The sequence below is a fragment of the Scyliorhinus torazame genome, chromosome 5 (genome assembly GCF_047496885.1).
Source record: "Scyliorhinus torazame isolate Kashiwa2021f chromosome 5, sScyTor2.1, whole genome shotgun sequence".
Taxonomy (NCBI): Eukaryota; Metazoa; Chordata; class Chondrichthyes; order Carcharhiniformes; family Scyliorhinidae; genus Scyliorhinus; species Scyliorhinus torazame.
In genome coordinates this window covers 88,368,202-88,386,316 of record NC_092711.1, presented here as the reverse complement: position 1 = coordinate 88,386,316, position 18,115 = coordinate 88,368,202, and the positions used below count along the sequence as shown (strand labels likewise).

General features: G+C 47.8%; 1 protein-coding gene across 1 annotated transcript in view; it reads left to right on the top strand.

Moving 5' to 3' along the window:
• The first annotated feature begins 6,854 nt into the window (after positions 1-6,854).
• The window catches only part of LOC140418828 (uncharacterized), a 178,025-nt gene continuing 166,764 nt past the window's right edge, over positions 6,855-18,115 (top strand). Inside the window, exon 1 of the transcript XR_011945360.1 lies at positions 6,855-7,040. The gene's annotated coding sequence lies outside the window, so the exon portion shown is untranslated. The remainder of the gene's footprint in view (positions 7,041-18,115) is intronic.

Sequence of the window (18,115 nt, the reverse complement as noted above, 5' to 3'; positions counted from 1 at the left end):
TCTCTTTCTGGTGCCTGTTACAGTTGTACATACATTTGGCAGCTCAGAGGGTATGTGTTCTGTTCTCACTGTGACCCTCAATCGTTATGTTTCCTTTCGTCAACTTCAAAATAAACTTTTGTGGAATATTTTCTCTGAAATTTTAATAAATATTGAATGAAAAATGAAGAAAATAAGCCTTGTCTGAACTCCTTTCTCTCAGGCCCATCGGCAGCGCTCCATTTCCCCGATTACACAGTTTTCTCCCCTTTCCCAGACAGATATTTCTCACCAGTCCTGTTTGGGATGTGTCTGAACTCAAGGCCCCTCAGTGAAAGAGCCACTGCGCCACCAAGTGGCCCATCCGGGTAAACACACCTTCACCTTTGCCTTTTTATGGTTAAACTCCAGAGACAGAATGATTGCACAGCTAAAGAATTCCACAGATTCACTGCGCTCTGAGAGAAGAAATGTCGCCTCATGTCTGTCTTAAATTTGAGACCCCTTACTTTGAGATTATGCCCTCTGGTCCTGGACTCTCCCACAAGAGGAAACATCCTCTCAGCATCTACCGTGTCAACCCCCCTGAGAATGCTTATGTCTCAAAAAGGTCACCTCTCATTCGTCTCAACTCCAATGAGTACAGGCCCAAACAACTCAACCTCTTCTAATCAGAAAATCTCTCCATATCCGGGACGAACCGTTAGTTCATTGGATTAGGCCAGTTTTCAGAGGCTAGATTCACAGTATAAATGTGATCCACCGACAGTGCAGACTTTGTTTTCACTGAGTGCTGAATTTGGTGCATTTGAGTGCTATAGTGAGAGTTTGGTGACTGAGGGAGTTGGGTGAGGAGGGAGTAAGGTGTTCCTTTCATTTTGTTTCCTACATTTCCTCAAAGAGTGAGAAGGGAGCCAGGAGTTTACAGAGAGTGCAACTGACTGGGAGCAGAGTCGGAGGGCGGAGGTCCAGTTGGTCCACAGGGCAGCTATATTCTGTAAGGTAAGAGGGGATGGAGGCTAGGCCAGTTGCATGCTCCTCCTGTAGGATGTGGGTGGTGAGGGATACCACCAGTGTCCCCGCTGACTATACCTGCGGGAAGTGCACCCAACTCCAGCTCCTTGGAGACCGTGTTAGGGAACTGGAGCTGGAGCTGGATGAACTTCGGATCATCCGGGAGGCAGAGGGGGTTATAGAGAAGAGTTACAGGGAGGTAACCACACCCAAGGTACAGGACAAGAGTAGCTGGGTTACAGTCAGGGGAAAGGAAACAAACAGGCAGACAGTGCAGAGATCCCTCGTGGCCCTTCCCCTTCAAAACAAGTATACCGTTTTGGATGCTGTTGGGGGGGGATGACCTACCGGGGGAAAGCCCCAGCGGCCAGGTCTCTGGCACTGAGTCTGACTCTGGGGCTCAGAAGGGAAGGGGGAGACTGGAAAAGCAATAGTAATAGGAGATTCAATGATTAGGGGAATAGATAGAAGATTCTGTGGTCGCGAGCGAGACTCCCGGAAGGTATGTTGCCTCCTGGTTGCCAGGGCCAGGGATGTCTCGGATCGTGTCTTCAGGATCCGTAAGAGGGAGGGGGAGCAGCTAGAAGTCATGGTGCACATTGGTACCAACGACGTAGGTGGGAAAAGGGGTGTGGAGGTAATAAACAAGTTTAGGGAGTTAGGCTGGAAGTTAAAAGCCAGGACAGACAGATTTGTCATCTCTGGTTTGATGCCGGTGCCACGTGATAGCGAGGCTAGGAATAGGGAGGGAGTGCAGTTGAACACATGGCTGCAGGAATGGTGTTTGAGGGAGGGCTTCAGGTATTTGGATAATTGGAGTGCATTCTGGGGAAGGTGGGACCTGTACAAGCAGGACGGGTTGCATCTGAACCAGAGGGGCACCAATATCCTGGGAGGGAGGTTTTCTAGTACACTTCGGGAGGGTTTAAACTAATTTGGCAGGGGAATGGGAACCGGATTTGTAGTCCAGCAACTAAGTTAGACGATATTCAGGACGGGAAAACGTGTAGTGAGGCAGTGGGGAAGGGAACACTGACAAAGGAGAGTACTTGCAGGCACGGAGATGGGTTGAAGTGTATGTACTTAAACGCAAGAAGCATCAGGAACAAGGTGGGTGAACGCCAGGCATGGATCGGTACTTGGGACTACGATGTGGTGGCCATCACGGAAACTTGGATAGAAATGGTTGTTGGAGGTCCCTGGTTATAGATGTTTCAATAAGATTCGGGAGGGTGGTAAAAGAGGTGGGGGGGGGGCATTGTTAATTAGAGATAGTATAACAGCTGCAGAAAGGCAGTTCGAGGAGTATCTACCTACTGAGGCAGTATGGGTTGAAGTCAGAAATAGGAAAGGAGCAGTCACCTTGTTGGGAGTTTTCTATAGGCCCCCCAATAGTAGCAGAGATGTGGAGGAACAGATTGGGAAACAGATTTTGGAAAGGTGCAGAAGTCACAGGGTAGTAGGCATGGGTGACTTCAACTTCCCAAACATTGAGTGGAAACTCTTTAGATCAAATAGTTTGGATGGAGTGGTGTTTGTGCAGTGTGTCCAGGAAGCTTTTCTAACACAGTACGTAGATTGTCCGACCAGAGGGGAGGCCATATTGCCGCCGTCTGCTCCATGATCCCTTTTAGTTCCTTTGCCATCGCTGGCACCCTGCCCGTTTTCGAGCTTGACCGGTCCAAGCCAGGGCCAATAACTATGTTGAAGTCCCCTCCTATGACCAAAATGTGTGAGTCCAGGTCCGGTATCTTCCCCAGCATCCTCTTTATAAACTTCACATCATCCCAATTTGGCACGTACACATATACTAATACCACCTGCATCCCCTCCAGTTTCCCACGGACCATAATGTACCGATCTCCCACATCTGAAATTATTCTACCCGCCTCAAACAGCACCCGTTTATTGATCAGGATCACGACCCCCTCCAGTCTCTGTGTCTAGACCCGATTGAAAGACCAGACTGACCCAGCCTTTCCTCCATCTAATCTGATCAGTTACTCTAAGGTGCATCTCCTGCAACATTACCACGTCTGCCTTCAGTCCCCTAAGACGCGCGAACACATGTGCCCTCTTGACCGGCCCATTTAACCCTCAAACATTCCAGGTGATCAGCCTCGTGGGAGGACTCATTGCCCCACCCACCCTTTCAACGATCAGCCATCCCCTTTTATGGGCCCACCTGCAGCCCATGCTCCACGACAGCCTCCGCCCCCAACCTCCTCTCTGTCCCTTAGCCCAAATCCCTCCTTCGTCAGCAGAACATTCATCCCCTCCCTCCCCCAGTAACAACACTCTGTAACCGAAACCCTTTAATAAACCGAACATATGCACCCCCCCCCCATTGCGCTTCCGTGAGCAAGCCCGCCCAGCTCGCTTGGTGGCCCCCATCCCTGGCGCTGGATTGTCTCCCACCTATTGTTCCCGCACCACCCTCCCCTCACTCATACAAATAAACTCCAACATCATACAATCCCCACACAATTGCCCAATAGAAAACACCAAAATCTAAACAAGCAGACCTCCATCCCCCAACAGTGCAAATGAAAACCTTAACTCACTCAGCTCTACCGCTGGTCCCAAATCAATGCAAAATGCATTACAAAGAGCTTCCAGAAAACGAGAAATAAGAAACTTTTTAAAAAAAAAGAACAGAAACACCAAAAAAAAACATGAACATTGCAGCAAAGTTCAAAAGTTCTCGGTCCACCACCAGTCCTTTCCTTTTCGCGAAGTCCAGCACGTCCTCAGGTGATTCAAAATAAAAGTGCTGCTCCTCACGCATGACCCAAAGATGGACCGGAGACAACAGTTTGAACTTCACCTTTTTCTTAAAAAGGATTGACCTGATCTGGTTGAAGCCTGCTCTTCTCCTGGCCACCTCCACACTCAGGTCCTGATAGATCCGCAGGATACTGTTATCCCACTTACAGCTCCGCGTCTGCTTGGCCCATTGTAGAATGCGCTCCTTATCCAAGTACCTGTGGAATCTCACGACCATTGCCCTCAGGGGGTTTCCCATTCACGGCTTCCTCGCGAGCGCTCTGTGAGCCCTGTCCACCTCCAAGGGTCGGGGGAATGCCCCATCCCCCAGCAGCTTCTCAAACATGTCCGTGATGTATGCCCCAGCGTCCGCTCCTTCAGACCCCTCCGGGAGCCCAACAATTCTCAATTTCTGCCGGCGAGACCTATTCTCTTGGTCCTCCACCTTCTCCAGGGACTTCTTCTGCTGGTCTCTCAGCATCCCCACCTCCAACTCCACCGCAGTTTGGTGTTCCTCCTGCTCAGCCAGTGCCTTCTCTACCTTCTGGATCGCCCAATCTTGGGCGTCCAATCTAAGCTCCAGCCGCTCAATTGACTCTTTTATCGGGTCCAAGCTGTCCAGTTTCTGCTTAGCAAAGCCTTCCTGAATAACTTGCATCAGCTGCTCCAGAGACTGCTGGGTCGACAAACCAGAGGTCCGGTCATCCGCTATGCTGTCTCCTGCTGCAGCTTCAGCCCAAGCGTTCTCTGACTTTCTGTTTCTGCCTTGATGAGCACGTCTAGTCCTTCTCTCCATGCACCAATGTGGGAATTCAGTACACAATTGCCTCTGTCATCAGTTTTACAATTCGAGTCCGGTAGAAAATTGGGGGAAAAGGCCCAAAATGCTGACTCGAGTGGGAGCCAGCAAATGTGTGACTTACTCCTTCATAGCCACCACCAGAAGTCCTCTTCTTCCCGCTGTTACCAGACTCCTAACCAACCCTCTTATGGACTGACCTAATTGACACTACACCTCTGTATGCTTCATCCGATGCCGGTGCTTACATAGTTACATTGTGTACCTTGTGTTGCCCTATTATGTATTTTCTTTTATTCCCATTTCTTTTCATGTACTTAATGATCTGTTGAGCTGCTCACAGAAAAATACTTTTCATTGTATCTCGGTACACGTGACAATAAACAAATCCAATCCAATCCAACCCAATGATCAGTTGAATCCTCGTCCACACACAGAGCACGTGTACAGTCTTTCCTTGCTGTCAATGGTGTGGTGTTCTTTCAGGCTGTGAAACTGGTTAAATCTCTTTCCACAGTTAGTTCACTGGAACTTTCTCGCTCGGGTATGTGCTGTGTGTGTGTCGGTGCTTTTCCAGTCACACTGATATTTGAAATCTTTGCCCACAGACAGAACAGACAAACACATTGAAAGTTTGTGCTTTTTAGGTCGTAATGAATTGAGTGACACCGTCAGATCTCAATATGATGTTTGGTTCGAGTTGCCCAGCTGCCAAACCTCCCGTTCTAATGCTCTGAAAAAGAGGTTTCCAAAAATGAGCACTGTATGAATAGGATAGAAATTCACAACAGATCATTCTAGTTTCTATCGAACCTTCTTTCCTCTGTTGCTTTCCCCAAGCATGTGGTCCAGTCACACAAAAAGAACAAAATCAGCTAGAAGTCCCAACCAAAGTGTAGGGAACCTTCCTAACTGAACCAGAATATTGTTCCCAGTGTCTCTGAAACAGCTGTCCGCTGAGGTGTGGTTGTGGAAGGTGTCAAGCATTCCGGTGGATACCGCATGCTCCCTCTGAGGAGCCACTGGGAATAGACAAAACCACGCAACACAGTCGGCAGCCAGAGTAACCACCCACCCACCTCCAAGGTCCTCACCCAGCTACAATTCACTGTTTTAACCAGGCCCAAGGTTAGATTCAAGATCTTACGCTCAGCACAAGGATACTAGATATTATAGACTGTAAGATCCGCAAACTCTGCCAAGATAGCTGCAATTTAACAGGTTATTATGGACATTAAACTGTGGGCAATATTCGATTCTGTGACCAATAATTAGTTAAACACGGACCTGAATAAGGAAACTTAGAGCCACCTGTGAAGTTTAAATGTCTCGATGTGTCAGTATGAACCAGCATTTGAGGAATATGAAATCACGGCACTGTTAGTCTCCAAGTGCCGTATTGAACACCGGAGAATGAGCTCGAATTGGGGCAGAGATAAGCGTGAGTGAGCATCGTAAACTGCTATTGTATCGGAGTGTTCTGGGTCTCAGAGTTTTAACCCTGCAGTTAATTGTCAGGGATGCAGTATAATAAACCCCGAACAAAGCAAATGTGTGTGTGAGAAGCATCTGAAGCAGCTGAACCAGCAGAGCTGAATGTCTCCCAGTGCAGCCACAGTACTGAACTTATTCCAGCTTCCAAGCCCACCTGAGAACCAACCTCCTGGCTATTCATCGACAAGAAGCTTCAGAGCCTCATGAGAATTATTTGTTTCTAAAAACCCTTGACTCCAACTAAAGGACCAGCTCAACAAGAAGACCACAGACCTGCAGCAATATAAAGATTGCAGTCGACATTCCATTTTCATCATTACAGCTTCAACTTGACTTGTACCTAATTTCTGTGTATGTGTCAGTGAGTGTGAAATAGACGAGAGACTGAGATTTTCAAACGTCCAGGAAATAGTGTGATAATAAATAACCTCCTTTCCTTTAAAAAATCACCAGTAAGCTTGCTGCTGAAAGTATTTTAAATGAAGAAATATCACTCTGAGGGGAAGAAAATATCACACAAACATCCTGATAATGAACTGGAAAGGACCACGAAATGTAATCAAACGCTGTATAATCCCCTTCAGGTAGCTATATAGAGGCTGCAGCTTCTCACACTAAATGTATCCGTGATCCATAGACACCTCCAGGCTACAAAGATCAGCTGGATCCTGGGAGTAGGTGAAACTTATTTAAAACCTGTTTCACTGCAATATTCTCACCGGCACTAAGACCCGGCTGGGAACAGAAACCCACTAGTTGTTGCGTCACCAAGACGCCAGCGCATGCGCTCTGTTTCCCCAAGATGGCGTCTGTGAACCAGGGCCTGGTCCCGGGAGAGAGCTGACCGGCGGTGATGTGACCTGAGGATCACCACACCTCAGGCAAGGGGCCAGGTTGGAAAGGCGGTGCCTTCAGGAATAACTGGGAAGGTGATGTTTGGTCAGTTGCTGCAGTCTGTGTGGTGAAGGTGCTGTCACAGTGGTGTGAGGTGAGGAAGTACAGGATTATCACCCAGCAATGATCAATTAAGGGGAATGTAAATCCAGCTCAGGCTGCTTTCAGATTGGAAAGGGAGCTAAAGTGTGTCCTTGGAGCTGGTGAATGTTGTGGCTTTGGCAGTTTCTCTATAAACTCCTTCTCAATCTCCCTCCCTCTCCCACCTCTATCTTTAGAATCATAGAGTTTTACAGCACGGAAAGAGGCCCTTCGGCCCATTCATAATCTTTATCATTAGTGTCACAAGTAGGCTGACATTAACACTGCAATGAAGTTACTATTAAAATCCCGTAGTCGCCACATTCCGGCGCCTGTTCGGGTACACAGAGGGAGAATTCAGCATGTCCAATTCACCTTACAAGCTCATCTTTTGGGACTTGTGGGTGGAAACTGGAGCATGCTGAGGAAACCCGCGCAGACACAGGGAAAACGTGCAGACTCCACACAGACAGTGAACCAAGCTCGGAATCGAACCCGGGTCCCTGGTGCTGTGAAGCAGCAGTGCTAACCACTCTGCTACCCTGCCATTATTAGATTACTAGCTCTGGATGAATTGTATCCCAGGATGCTGTGGGAGGCGAGGGAGAGAATGCAGCGGCTCTGATCCAAAGTTTTAACCACAAATACGCCTGTTTTTGCTAAAATTTAGACATTTAAGGTGTGATCTAATTGAAGTATTTGAGCTATTAACAGGGAACGACAGGGTCGATGAAGATAAACTATTTCCACTGGTTGGAGATTCTAAAACTCGGGATCATTGTCTAAAAATAAGGGCTAGACCGCTCAGTACAGGTGTCAGGAAGAAATTCTTCATACGCAGGGTGGCAGAGGTTTGGAACTCTCTCCCACAAACAGCAGGTGAAACTGGATCAGTTGTTAAGTTTAAATCTGAGGTAGAGTTTTGTTAAGCAAAGATATTAATGGATATGGAGTTAGGTCACAGATCAGCCTGATCTCACTAAATGGCGTACAGACTCGAGAGGCTGAATGGCCTACTCCTGTCCCTATGTGTATTTCTGTGATTCTGAAATTCAGACAATATTATGACAGGGAAAGAATCCGGATTAGAACCTGAGTTAGTCCGAGCTGCAAATCATCCCTCCATGGATTTAATGAAGGCCAAGGCAATAGTTGGATTGTTGAACGACTTGATGGAGTTGTTGGATACCATTTTTCGGGTTGCAGGATAAAGCCTGACATAATTCACTCACCACAGCCCTGAGCTGCCTTTGAACTTCATCAAAGCTTCGATGCTTCGTTTGTGTTGCTGCCAAAAAGTCCTGGAAGAAGTAAATCCTCACTCCTTCCTGGGCCAGGTGCTACCTCGCCGTTCCCTCTCCAGGACATTCTTTCAAGTTGTGGAAGTGAATGATTACAGGCCTGGGATGAAAACTATCCCTCGGCCTCAAAGACCGATGCACCGTTTCTAATTTGAAACGCCCAGGCTTCACATCCAACTTGAGAAAACGTGGCAGTCGATCCTCGCAGAACCTAACGGGAGCCTTACCCTCCACACTTGAATGGACAGAAAAAAACAGCATTCATGGGCAGCACGGTAGCACAGTTGCTTCACAGCTCTAGGGTCACAGGTTCGATTCACGGCTTGGGTCACTGTCTGTCTGGAATCTGCACATTCTCCCCGTGTCTGCGTAGGTTTATTCCGGGTGCTCCAGTTTCCTCCCACAGTCCAAAGATGTGCAGGTTAGGTGGATTGGCCATGATAAATTGCCCTTAGTGCCCAAATAAAAGGTTAGGTGGGATTACTGGGTTACAGGGATGGGGTATGGGCTTGGATGGGGTCCTGTTTCCAAGGTGCAGACTCGATGGGCCGAGTAGCCTCCTTCTACACTGTAAATTCTATGATGACCATTGGACAGACCGACGACTCGGATGTTCTTTCTCCGACCCTCAGTCCTCCAGGACCTCCGCCACGCCACTCGGCTGGTTTTCAAAGGATTGAATTATTGTCTCCGTCGAGTAGGCATCTTACTGAATGTTCAGGATTCTCTCCTCCGGATCATCGAGCATCTTCATGGCGTTTTGGAGCTGGGCCTTATGAGCTCACAGATATTGAGTCAGCACACTCAGCCTCTGGTCAGTAACACGGATAATTTTGGTAGTCATCATTTTTGCCGCCTCCCAGAGAGCCCCGGAGAGGGCGGGGTCGAGAGACCTCCCAAGGGTCAGGCCGCCATGTTGAAAAGGCGGCTCCATTCCCGCTGAATCCACCTGCGCTGTTTATCAACGGATTTCACTTTTACTGGCATAATCCTACCAATCCGAACCCTGAAGTCTTCCAGAGACATGGTAACAAATATGAATTCAAGGATTAGGTAGATGAGTGCCAGGCTATCAGGATCAGTGACAGATTTGAGGTGAGCGGCACTAGAACCTGCGGAATAGCAGCTCCCGCACCCGTATCAAATACCAGACACCCCGGCACAGACATATTTCTGATTCAGGATGTCAAGTGTTATGCGGAACTGGCAGGTAAATGGAGAGAAAGCTGAGATGAGGAGGGATTTCTTTATTTGAGGATGTGGTGAAGCTTTGGAATTCCCTCCCTCAGAGCATTCTGGAGAATCAGTCATCAAGTATTTTCAAGACACAGACTGATAGGTTTCAAGATATTGAAGATGTCGAGGGACATGGGGATAGTGTGGGGAAAACGGTGCTGAGGTAGATCGGCAAATGATCCCATTGAATGGTTCAGGCTTGATGGGCCGAATGGCCAACTGCAGCTCATATTTGTTGTGATCTCCTGGACAGGAAGTTGTGAGCTTGGATCTGTCAATCAGCCTGAATCAGCACCTTCAGGAGAATAGGGAGGGTGAATATTAGAGTCAGCAGAGTGAGAATGGAGGGAGAATGTTTACAACTTTAGGGGAATAAGAGAGGAAAAAATATGCCACCAAAACTAGAATTGTCCATTCTGAGTTTCTATCCTGTATTGACAGTCATGACTTTTGTAAATTGTTTTTACAGGATATTAGACGAGGAGGAATTACAGACAGAAATCTCAATAGTCAAGTCTCGGTGTGACAGAGTCACTCGATTCCTTACAACCTGAATATGTACAGAACAAAGAAATGTACAGCACAGGAACAGGCCCTTCGGCCCTCCAAGCCCGTGCTTGACCTTTGAATCTAGAAGAAATGTTTGTCTGATCTGTTGGCTTCTATAGATTTGAAACATCAATGTGACTGGAAAAGCACCGAGACCCACACAACACACACCCGAGTGAGAGTGTTCCAGTGAACTGACTGTGGAAAGAGCTTTAACCAGTTACACAGCCTGAACAAACATCATACCATTTACAGCAGGTAAAGACCGTCCCCGTGTTGTGTGTGTGGTCAAGGATTCAGCTGATCATCCACCCAGGAGAGACACGAGGAGACCCAAAACATGGAGAAACCGTGGAAATGTGCGGACTGTGGGAAGGGATTCAAAGCCCCATCAGAGCTGGGAACTCATCGACGCAGTCACACTGGGGAGAGGCCGTTCACCTGCTCCCAGTGTGAGAAGGGATTCACTCAGTTATCTCACCTGCAGTCACATCAGCGAGTTCACACTGGGGAGAGGCCGTTCATCTGTTCCCAGTGTGAGAAAGGATTCACTCAGTTATCTCACCTGCAGTCACACCAGCGAGTTCACACTGGGAAGAGGCCATTCACCTGCTCTGAGTGTGGGAAGGGATTCAGCGATTCAGCCAACCTGCGGAGACACCAGCGAGTTCACACTGGGGAGAGGCCATTCACCTGCTCTCAGTGTGGGAAGGGATTTACTCAATTATCCACCCTGCAGTCACACCAGCGAGTTCACACTGGGGAGAGGCCATTCGCCTGTTCTCAGTGTGGGAAGGGATTCATTGATTCATCAAGCCTGCAGAGACACCAGCGAGCTCTCACTGGGGAGAGGCCATTCAGCTGCTCTCAGTGTGGGAAAGGATTCACTCGGTCATCCACCCTGCAGAGACATCAGCAAATTCACACTGGGGAGAGGCCATTCACCTGCTCTCAGTGTGGAAAGGGATTCACTCAGTTATCTCATCTGCGGAGACACCAGCGAGTTCACACTGGAGAGACGCCATCCACCTCTCAATGTGCGATGGGATTGCATACTTCATCGCACCTGCTGTGACGCCAACAATTTCACAATTGATTATGGGGTTGGATTCTGCTGTTATTGTTTCTGCTCTACACCCAGGACTGCATTTTGGTCATTATGACAGGTGGTCAGTGGGGATGGTTGGAGGGTTCCTTTCTGCTGTACTGGCCGGTCTCACTACTTTGGCTCCAGTGGGCTGATGCTGTTTGAGCCTTGTTGCTAATTCCTGGCTTCAAATTGCACAAGGATCTCGGAGTGAAAGGGTGTTTGGAAGTTGAAGATATTTAGTTTCCATTTCTTTTTGGAACTTTCGAACCAGGCCACGTTGTCTTGGAGATGGGCCCTGGTGGTTACGTGGTTCTTTTGTTTAAGTTATCTGAGTGTTCCTCATCGAAGAAAACTATCAGGCTTTGAGGAGGAAGTTGTCCGATGTGGACTGGGAAAATGATTGGTGCAGGGAATACTTAATATTTAAAGAATTATTACATATTTATCAGGGGTCGGTTTGCTCAGTTGGCTGGACTACTGTTTGTGATGCAGAGCAAGGCCAACAGTGAGGATTCAACTCCCGTACTGGCTGAGTTTATTCATGAAGGCCCCACCTTCTCAACCAGGCCCCTCGCCTGAGGTTTGCTGACCCTCAGGTTAAATTGAGGAATTGAACTAAAGAAAAGAGCATTAGACTGGGATGACCAGTTAGAATAGTGCATTATGGACATTAATTCAGGTTGCAGGGAGTGAACAAAGAGATGGGCAAAGCATGGCGAGAGGGGGAGGGGTGGCTATCAGGACTGGCTCTTTGCACAAAGGATGCTGGGAGGCAGAGGCCCAGAGGAAGGAAAGGAATGTGTAATGAGCCTATCAGAATCAGTGGCAGTTAGATTATATGACCAGGTCAAGGAAAGGGCCTATCGGAATCTTGTATTCGTGTATGTGGCACGTGATGCTGCATGAATGTATATGAGACCTCATGTATGTGTTGCCTCCCTTTGTCTCACTCGCTCTGGGAGTTTCAAGAGACATGGGTCTCCTGCCTTCATCAGAGGGAGCGTAAGCTTGCAAGCTATTTGAAATAAACTAAAGGAATTTCAGCGAGGAGAGAAGCCGATGGTCCTCTGGGATTTTTGTGACTTTTATTTCACATATATACAACAAATATAGATTTATTTAAGGAATAAAAATCAAACAGGAAAAGTGATGCAACCGTGGCTAACAAGAAAAGTTAAAGATTCCATTAGATCAATGGAAGAGGCTCATAACGTGGTCAAAATAGTGGTAACCTGAGGATTGGGAAATGTTTTACAATTCAGCAAAGGAGGACCAATAAACTGATAAAGAGCAATAGAATATGAGGGCAAACTGGGGAGAAACATAAAAACCGACTGGTGAAGCTTCTATAGATATGTAAAAAGGAAAAGATTGTCAAAGACAAATGTGGGTCCATTCCAGGCAGATACAGGACAGTTCATAATAGGGAATGAGGAAATGGCAGAGAAACTAAGCAATGTGTGTCTGATTTCACAGAGGAAGATGCAAAAATTTCACCAAAACACGAGCGAACCAAGCGACAAGTGAGCACGAGGGACAGAAAGAGATGAGAATTAGTGAAAAGTGGTACTGGAGAAATGAATGGGGTTGGAAGCGAATAAATGCCCAATACCTGATGATCAATATCCCAGAGTGTTGAACGAGGTGGCTGTAGAGATCGCTATTCCTCATTCCTCACTATAATCGTGCAGTTCGACTTTAGATTGCATACCTTTGGTACGGTAGCACAGTGGTTAGCACTGGTGCTTCACAGCGCCAGGGTCCCAGGTTCAATTCCCACTTGGGCCACTGTTGTACAGAGTCTGCACGTTCTCCCCGTGTCTGCGTGGGTTACCTCCGGGTGCTCCGGTTTCCTCCCACAAGTCCCGAAAGATGTGCTTGTTAGATGAATTTAGACATCCTGAATTCTCCCTCAGTGTACCCGAACAGGCGCCGGACTGTGGCGACTAGGGGCTTTTCACAGTATCTTCATTGCAGTGTTAATGTAAGGCTACTTGTGACAATAATAAAGATTATTATTATTAAAAAAGAGCAAAGTTCTATGTGTAGGTTAAAGTAGCTTCTAGTTTGTTTGTTTGTTGCATTAAAAGTCATAAAACTTGAAGTCCCGCCGTGTGATCCTTTTAATTTGTTGACTGGGAATTCGATTTTTTTTCAAGAAGTTGCTGACCTTTATGGGGGTCGTAATCCACAAATTCGGACTTCTGGTTTGAGCCTCTGGCACCTTTCTGTCTTTATTGCTCGTGTCAGTGACAGCTGAGGGCTGAATTTAGCTGAGAATAAAGGGGCCTGTTCACTAATAGAGACAGGAAGGTGCTGGAGGCCTGACTGGGAAATGAATCTCCAACTAATCAGGAGCGAGGGTGACGGGCTGACGGTGATGCGACCCCCAGGGTTCAGTGCCCCCGTGTCCAAAGTCACGGGAACAGGGTACAGAGGAGCCGCAGGGAAACCATTTGGGACCAGAACATTGTGACCATCCTGTTACTCTGGTTGTCTTTCATCCTCAAGTAATTTTCTGTTACTTTTTTTAACCGTGTTCTGTTTCGGCAATAAACGTTTAACAGGAAAATATTTGAATTTGTTGGACTTCTCCTGATTACATTTTTCACTTTCCGTAAAGTGGGTGAGAGGGGTTGGCAGGCTCTTTAACAGAAAGTGAGTCCCTCTAAGGTAATTGGCAAAGGGGCCAGAGGGGGAGAGGAGATTTGATTTTTCTTTTGATACATTGTTTGAAAATGAAAATGGGGTTCAGGGAATCAATCGTGATTGACTAATTTATCAAGGTTCTCTGAGGAAGTAACAAGGGATGTCAATAAAGGGGAACCTGTAGATGTGCTTTATCTGGATTTCCAGAAGGTATTTCCCATTGTGCCACATCAAAGGTTATTGCACAAAATAAGCTCATTGTGTGTGTGTGTGTGGGGGGGGGGGACATATCAGCATGGATAGAGGATTGGTTAGCTAACAGGAAGCAGACAGTAGGTATAAATGGGTCATTTCTGGGTGGGTAAGGTGTGACAAATGGAATGGCACCAGGATCAGTGCTGGGCTCCCAACCATTTACAATCTGTACGAATGTGTTGGATGACGGGATTGAATGTATGACTCGTACAGGAAGGGAAGTAATATGTGAAGTAGATTTAAGGAGGCTGCAAAGGACGCGAGAGAGTCACCCAAGGCCGTTATCGAACCTGGGTCCCTGGCACTGCGAGGCAGCAGTGCTAACCACTGTGCTCCCATGTCGCCCCTTCGACTGAACCTTTACTGTGGCTGGGTCAAACTCCTGGAATTCCCTCTCGAAAAGCACAGTGGGTGTCCCAACACCACACCGACAGCAGCAGTTCAAGAAGACAGCTCACCACCTTCTCAAGGACAATTAGGGATGGGCAATAAATGTTGGTGAAGATTTTGTAATCTGTGCTGAGGAGGGAGACCGGTCACCATTTTTTAAGGTGGGGGAGATCCTCCCTCTTTGGCAGCAGGGTAATGGTGGCATCTCCCCAGTCGCGAGACTTTTCCCCCAGGACCCCTGCGTCGTCGCTCCCCAGAAGTTCCAGAACACTCTGAAAGTCTGCATGGTCAGCCCGGGGTTTTTGCTCCTGGACAGACTGTCGAGGGCAAAGGTCAGCTCCCTCAGGCTTATAGGGTTATCAAACCTCCCGGCGCCCTCTGGGCCGATCTGCGGCAGGTCCTTCCACAAAACTCAAAGCATCCTCCTTGGACGGATCCAGGAGAAATGGGCACTAGATGTTTCGAATTTGTGCCCTGACCCGAGATGAGGGACCAATCATCAGCCAGCAGTGTAAGGAACTGCTGATGGACCCCACGCATTTTTGCCAGAAGTAGGAGAACTGGGGTCCATGAGGATCTGGATCTATGACCTCAGAAACGGGCCACGGGTCTCAACAAGTTGCAGATCCCGCATGCGCCCTTCTTCTCCCTGAACATCAAGCACGGGGCCAGATCCTCATCGGGCTGACTGAGACATGACTCCAGGTAACGTACCTCCTTGACCATCTCCTCGACCTTGGATTTCGGCCTCTTTGTCGACTCCCTCGCATTCTCATGACAGAAGGTAGGCATGGGAGTCTTGCCCACGTCCCACCATAACCTCATGGGGAAGCCTCTCCGCTTCCTTCTCAAGCCCGTCCAGATCCGACGAACGAGCCAAGGAACCACTTGTCCTCCAGCAGTAGGTTGTTGAAGTGCCAGTACGTGGACCGTGTCTGAGCACGAGACAGGGCGAGCCCCACCCAGACCAGACTGTGGTCCGAGCACGGCACCTGCTGCACAGAGGCCATCAGGAAATGGGGCGGGGCAGGGCAGCACGGTGGCAGAAGTGGTTAGCACGGCTGCCTCACGGCGCCGAGGTCCCAGGTTCGATCCCGGCTCTGGGTCACTGTCCGTGTAGAGTTTGCACATTCTCCCAGTGTTTGCATGGGTTTCACCCCCACAACCCAAACGATGTGCAGGGTAGATGGATTGACCATGCTAAATTGCCCTTAATTGGAAAAAATTAATTGGATGCTCTAAATTAAAAAAGAAAAAGATGGTAACGGGGCAGCTGTGACCTTGAAATGTAGAGGCGGTCAATTCTGCACACTCCGACCCCAGGCCTCAAAAAAGTGAAGACGCTGGAGTCAGGATGGAGTGCCAGACATCCACCAAGTCAAAGAACCCGACCAGGTTCCTTAACTTCACCACCGCACGAGAGCTGCACAGGGTACCGAGGCGGTCCTTTGTCCCGAGCGTGCAATTAAAATTAAAATCCCCCCCGCCCCCCCCCCCGGACGATGCACTTGCCTGCGGCGATGATGCCAAGGAGAGTGGATACTTGCTCGAAGAAAGTCATCTGCTGCTGGCCAGCCTGAGGTGCGTAGACATTCACAAGGTGAAATACCTCACCCACCTCGTGGACCGTCAGGTGCTGCAACCAACCTGGCACTGGCTCGTTGACCTTCAAAATCTCCGGCTGAAAATGTGGGACCAACAAGATAGCCAACCCACCTAAACGTAAGGTTAGGTGACTCATATAGACCCCACCCCCCTCCTCTCTGCCACTCCAGGAGCCATGTGACTTTGTCTCCTGGGGCAGTGTGGGTTTCTTGCAGGAAGCATGCCACATACTTCCTGTCCCAGAGGACCAAGAAGTTCTGAATGAGTGCCTGGAGGGAGCAGAGGAGCGCGGGCCCCTTCGTTTCCCCTGGAGCCGGGCGAGGAAAGATTTCAGCTCGCGCTGCTCAGTCACGTCCGCGTCTCCCGCCTCTTTCACGTAGGCGAGGGAAGACTTAATGATCAGCGCCATGTCCGACCACTGGTTGAGGGCTAGCTGCACTCGGGTTTCGGCGACCACAGTTTACATATAGAAAATCCCGGAGTTCCCCTCAAGGAAGTGTGTGTAAAGGCCAAATGTTACAGAAATTCAAGTAAACAGGTTACAAGGAGAAAGAATATAATAGAAATGTTTGCACTGAGCAAGAGAAAACTCTAAAGCAACAAAAGTAAGAACCTTCTTGATTCTCATGATGGGGAATGTAGACAGAGGGAGGCAATGCGGAGAAGATCTGAATAACTTTAATAAACATTATTCAACAGTAATAGAAGTGTAGAAGATTGTAGTTTAGTCGGGCAGCTTGGTCGGCACTGGCTTTGAGGGCCGAAGGGTCTATTCCTGTGCTGTACTTTTCTTTGTTCTAATGTCACTTACACACATTAAAACAAAGGACCTACAATAGAAGCAGGTTCTCCCGAGGTCAGACTGAGGATAAGATTAGACATGAAGATTTAAATAATCTGAAAGTACAGACAATGTATGTTCTCGACACTGAGCCAGAGGGTCAGAAGATGGACTAAATACAAAGACATTCTTAAGTTTAGAAGGAAGAGAGGAGATATTCAGTTATAAACCATGGGAAAAGTAGATCACACAGACTGACTAAAGAACATAATTTACCAGATGAATTAATGGGTTCATGTGTTCCACTTTGATAAATAAATAACCAGAGTGAGTTGACAAGTTAAGAACACGTTACTAAAGTGAAAAACGATCAATACAAAAGCTCGGTGTTCCTGACCAGATCTACCTTCAACCAGATTGATCAGATTAGAATAACGTGCTCACAGATCTTTCTGATGAGACCTCCCGTCGGTGTCCAGTAATCTCATGGTCTCTGTCTGGAATGGGTTGTGTGATAGAAATAAAAATATTGAACCAATGTCTCATTGTTTCCGAGCTTGTATCAAGTGATATGGATAATTTGGTAAAAACACATGGTATATTTAGATTTTAGGGAGCAACACTGTAACAATCTGAAATTAAATCCAGGATCTCTGATCAATATGAATTCCATTATCAGAAACTGTGTTGCCAGACAGCACACACAGACACCCTCTGTGCAGTGTGAACTTACTGATGAGTCAAAGGTTTAAACGGCTGAGTGAATCCCTTCCCACTCAGAGCAGGTGAACAGTCGACGCCCAGTGTGAACTTTCATCAGGTCAGTTGAAACATTTCCACACACACAGCAAGTGAATGACTGTCCAAGGGGGCTGGTTTATTTGCCTTTACAAAATCCTAACAAATTCCTTCGTATTTAAAGATCTCTTTTAGTTGATCAGACCTCAAGAGCTCTCTTTAACGATTCTTCTTCTGCCCTGATAGCTGGTGGCTGTTCTTATTCTTCGGTCTTCCAGCTCCTTCCCATGGACCGATGAGCTGACTCGAATCGGATCTAAGAATAAACTCGAACCGAATGCTCTAAGGTTGTCAGTTCTCGGAGTTCTGATTTTGCCACTGGCGATTCGAGGCTTTAAATTTGCCTCTCCAGCACATTTCAGCCACAAAGCATTGTCTCATAATTTCCCTTATGGATATGTCACATTTCAAAAAACCTCGCTGTCCTGCACCTG